Here is a 5419-nt window from a genome sequence, read left to right on the forward strand (position 1 = left end):
TTTACATTTGTTTTGTTACATACAAAACAGTGCTTTGTTCCTGTGAAATGCGAGTAACACAGGAAATTATCCATTAAAAACTGTCCCAAGGCTTGGAACTCCGGCAGAACTTCATGGACTTGGAGTTTAGTCTTATATTTATTAAAAGTAAAAGGGAGGGCCGGGGAGATGGCTCAGTGGAATAAGCGCTTCCCTGGCAAGCACAAGGGTCTGAGTTCAATCCCCGGTTACGAAAAAAAAAAAAGTAAAAGGGGTTTATTTTTCAAAACTCCTGAATTAAAAGAGCCTTACAAAGACAGATGTCCTGGAGGACTCTTATTGAACACTTGGTGTATATGATTCTCTTATTGGCAGATACCTGGGAGATCTCTTAACTACATAATTTAAACATTTAGCTCTGTCACAAAAGACAAAAAATTGGCAACCATGCTTTGTTGATAGTGAAATAACATGGCAAGAAATTTGACAGTAAGAAGGGTACGTAAGTCTCTAATACTGAAAGAGATGTGAGGTTTTTTCCTGTTGTAGAAACCTGTATTCATTTAGAGACATGGAGGGTTTTTTGTTTGTAGGAAAAGGTTGATATTTAATGATTAAATGGTAATCTTTTTGGGGGGGGTATGGGGGATCAAACTCAGGACATTGCGCTTATAAGGCAGGCGCTTGTGCCGCTGAGCTATCTCCCCAGCTCTCAGTAATTTTTGTTACACGCTGTAATGTTTCCTTCATGAGGCTGTCTCCTGAACATACCTTAATCTGTTAACGGTTGAACCGTTACTGAAGCAAGTCAGGTGCTCTAACCTCAGATTCAGTTAAAAGCACCAGTTCTCTTGATACAGCTGTACAGACCAGTTTCATTGGTAAGACTTTCATTATTCCTAAGAACCTCTGAATGTGTTGCCAGGATAAAAATTTAAATGATACTTACCGTAGACTCATGTATACACACAATTATATTTAGGTAGACTTTTATTCTATAAATTTGTCAGAGTTAATAAACACTTGTTGACTGAGTCATTTCTCTAGAAGTGGTCTTTGTCTTTTGTACCATTCAAAGTAATTTCCATCGCAAAGCAATAAAGGCAGGATGTATTATGTACTTGGTAACCAGACATCAACATGCAAAACCTAAAATGGTGTTTTTCTTGCCTAGAACATTTGCTAGTATAAACTACAAAGTTGAGCTTTCTTTTTTCAACTTGTATTTTTAAATCTTTCATTTATTCATTTGGTACAGGGCCTTGCTACACAGCTCAGACTCGTAGTGATCCTCCTGTCTCAGCCTCCCCAGCTGGGGATTGCAGGCGTGCATTAGCATGCCTGGGGTTCCAAGGCCAGCACGGCGTGTGGTACCAAGGATCAAACCCAGGTCCTTGTGCTAGCCAGGGAGACACTTAGACTACCAGGCTACCTCCCCAGCCCTCAACTTTTATTTTTAGATGTTTCACAGCAGAATTGTAATAAGCCTAATACTTTGTTAATACATTAATCCCCTTTTGTTAAAATCTCACATAACCACAGAACGATTATAAAAGAAGTAGCCTTAGTGCTATATAGTTCTGTAAGTAGAACATTTAATTTTAGCCCATGTATTTTTAAACTATTAAATGTGTACAGGTTAGTGTAACTTAACAGTTATAACTGTATTGGCAAAAAACTGGTTCTAATTAATTTTGTGACAGAAATTTTCTTCGTATGACTTGGGTTTTTCCTTGTCACTTTTACTGTGGATTGAACCTAGTACCCTCATACTGAGATACCTCCCCAGCGGGAGGGAGCTCATGAGTGAGTGGGACCGTGCCTGTAATCCCAGCCCTCTGGGAGGCTGAGGCAGGAAGATAGGTTGGAGCTGGTTTAGGCTGCTTTGGAAGACCCATCTCAAACAGCAGGGGCTGTAGGTCAGATTGAAGGCCATGGGTTCAGGCCCCAGGCTCAAGTGCTCCTGCTGCAGATTGCGTCCCACCCAGTAGCTCACCACCGGCCTGGGGCAACAGCTGTGAGTTCCACAAGATAAGCAGGCATTTGTATCTAATTTTAACTTGAGGAGCAAGTGACATCTTACAATACTCAAAGCGGGACTCCAATAACAAATGACCCCAGACTCAACATAGTAGAGGCCAGCCTTGAAGACTTAATTTAATTCCTTTCGCCCCCAATAAAGCCACTTAAATGTTCCACTAGGAAAAGACTGAGCAGGAGACAGAGGAGGGAACTACTTTTTTGAAAGGTAATGGAAATCAGAACTGGAGGCCCCCTGGAATTCTAGTCCCACTTTTCAGGTAGCTATGGTCAGGAAAAAGCTAATCAGGACTTTGTAGTTCATTTGAGGACCAGCCAGTAGGCTGGGTGCTGGGGCACGTGGCCGAAGCTGAGGCAGGATTGCTGTGAGTTCAGTGCCAGCCTGAACACCATAGTGAGACTTGTCTCAAAAATAGAGGGGGTGAGGGACTGTGTTGTGATGGGTTCTATAGTTAAGGGACTGGAAGTTAAAGGGCCATTCATTGGCGATGAATTTGTCCTCTATGGGCTCTTTGTGTTAAAGGCTTATGCATATGAATAACCTTGGCCTGCCCCTCAACTGCAGTCTGCACACAGTTCTGCCTTTCTGTATTCTGAAGTGTGGATGACTACAAGGCCGTGTACCTAGAAATACAACTGTCACTGTTAGGAAGATTCCCTATCCAATCACATTACAAGGAAAGCATTTTCTTTGAAAAGTACCAGCTGGGCATGGTAGCTCATTCCAGTAATCCCAGCATTCAGGAGGCTGAGGCAAGAGGTTAGCAAGGCACCGGACAACTCACCAATTCAACAAGACTGGCTTGCATTTTTTAAAAGGTTAGGGATTGTAGCCTATGAAAACAAAAAAAGGTCCTGAACTTAAGTGAAGAATCACATATAAATCTGTTAATTATGATGCTTCTGTGTAGCACACATAGGTGACCCACTTGTCATATATCATTTATACTTTGCTAGAAAAGTCTAGTTGGCTTAGATTTGTGAATTTTCTTTCCTCTCGAACTATTTGGAGTTGCTAAGTGAAATTTGTAGATTTCACTTAGGATTTCAATGAGATATGTTCGTAAGCCTCTTCAACATTGTAGCAGTCCCATTGCACAATTAATTGGTTTCATTCAACATCGTGTTCACTTCCTATGTGTGGAAGACAAAAAATCATTAGATAAAAATTCTAAAAATACATCTCTAACTTGCTGTGGCACATAGCTGGTGGACCTTCTGACCTGCTGAAAGGACAGGTACTGGAATCCTGATGAAAAGCAAAACAGGGTAGAGATAGGAGGAGGAGAGCCCATCCATGAAGAGGAGGATGTGTGAAGGCCTTCAGACACCACGCTGGAATGTTCACCTCATCTGCAATTCCCCAGCTTTCTACCCTTCACCCAGCTTGTAAGCAGGTATCTTAGCATGGGGTTTGGAAATCCTCTAGATTCCAGCACACGGGTAACAGCAAGGACATCGCGTTCTCTGCTAATTATTCCCTAGTGAAATGCCTTAGTCTTCAGGAAGCCTGAACTTCATGCCTGAATTGGGATGAGCCCAGGAGAGAAAATGGTTGTCTCGGCTCTCCAAGGCCTTGGAGGCTTACACTGCATCTCTAATGGCTAGTGCTTCCACAACTGTCTTGAGATCTCTAAAACATACTTGCATGTTCCACTGGCTATTGCAGCTGGAGTATTACCTGCTGGTTTTTACCATAGCCTCAGAGTGGAGGTCACTACTGAAGGGTTTTTAAATAGCACATAGTATGATTACATTTAGGAAGATTAGTTCTGGCCAAAGTCGACATAACTAATATAAAGAGGGAAAGGAAATCGGTGACATTTAAGTGAAAGTTACAGATGGAATCTAGAATAATCACACAGAGGATTGCGAGAAAAGGATGAATTTAAGAGCTACTGAAAAGATAGAAAAACCCTAATCTCATTTATTTACTTATAAGCTCAAAGGCCAATTAATTCATGTTTGTGAAATTCTGAACCAAATAGGAAATATACTAAGATGGCCTATGTATGCATAGGTAAATGAACATTTTTGTATCTCAGAATAACAACTGGTAAATTATAAAGATAAGATAGAGTACTATTTGCAAACTGTATTGAGTTTCAGAACTTCAATGTACAAAATGAAAGCGATTTTATCTAACCAATTATGAAGGGAATATATCCTGAAAATGTAGGCAATTCAGAACAATACAAAAAGTTCAAGTCATGTTAAAGTCCATCACTCCAAAAGAAGCACTGTAGACATTTTGTCTGATAGCTGCATATGTACCTTGATCACCTTTTCTGAGAAGTCATAGACAACTTGCCATATAAATGAGAAATGTCCAGTACATTTTTCCTACCACCATTCTTTTAGTGAGTCAGTAGCCCATTAAGATTTCATTACTGGGGTTGGTGAGATGGCTCAGGGGTCTAAAGCGCCTGCTTAGGCAAGCCTAGACAGGCACAGCGGACCCAGGTTCCATCCCCAGCACCACATGCTGGCCCTGCCCCGCCCTCAGAGTAGGCTGAGCTGGCAAAACAAAAGATTTCATGACTTCATTATGGTAAAAAGATGCAAGAAAGAAACATTAGTGAATGCCCTTGTGTCACATATATTTCTTCCTATTCAATTTTCAGTATAAAGCTGATTTTTAGGATTTGGGGTTAAAAGTTTATACAAACATTCACATGCTTCTTGATTACTAGATTGCCTTTCTGTAACTTCCAAATATAATCAACATACTTAGGTTTTCTAAATAACTAAATGATTGTATTATGAAAGGAATTTATGGATTGTTAAGATTTTTAAAATGAGTAACAAAGCAGGTAATACATTATGGTGAGCAAAATGCAGTACTTATTTCCTATGTGTTCTTGACAGAAAAATTGTGTCTTGGAAGCTGGAACAAGATGCACAGGGAGTTTTAACAGCTAATTCAGCTGACGTGAAATGCTTAAGGAAAACCTTTGGGGGAAAGAATGTCCAAATGCATGTCCTGGGCGCTTGACAGCCTAAAGCACTTATGCTGTGCCTGGTGTCAGGAGCCAAATGCCGTGCATTTCAGACTCGCATGTTCTGTTGCTGGTGATCAACTACTGATTAAACAGGACAAAGGTAAGGGCTGGTGTTTATAGCTCAAGGGACTAAGCACTTGCTTATTGCTCAGGGGCCAGGAATCGATTCTCCATCCTGCATGCCCTGCCGGCCCTGCCCCCAAGCGCGCTGAGCCGACAATGGAAACAGGGCGGTTATAGGTGGCGCACACCTATAATCCCAGCATTAGGAAGCACAAATCAGGAGGACCACTATGAGTCCAAGCTGCATACTGAGACCCTCAGGACAAAGACACTTTACCAATGAAAGGAATGCCAAGTTGCCAACTTTTCACTGTCTTTTTTTTTTTTTTTTTTTT

Source organism: Octodon degus, unplaced genomic scaffold, assembly GCF_000260255.1.
Source record: "Octodon degus isolate 3935 unplaced genomic scaffold, OctDeg1.0 scaffold00146, whole genome shotgun sequence".
Taxonomy (NCBI): Eukaryota; Metazoa; Chordata; class Mammalia; order Rodentia; family Octodontidae; genus Octodon; species Octodon degus.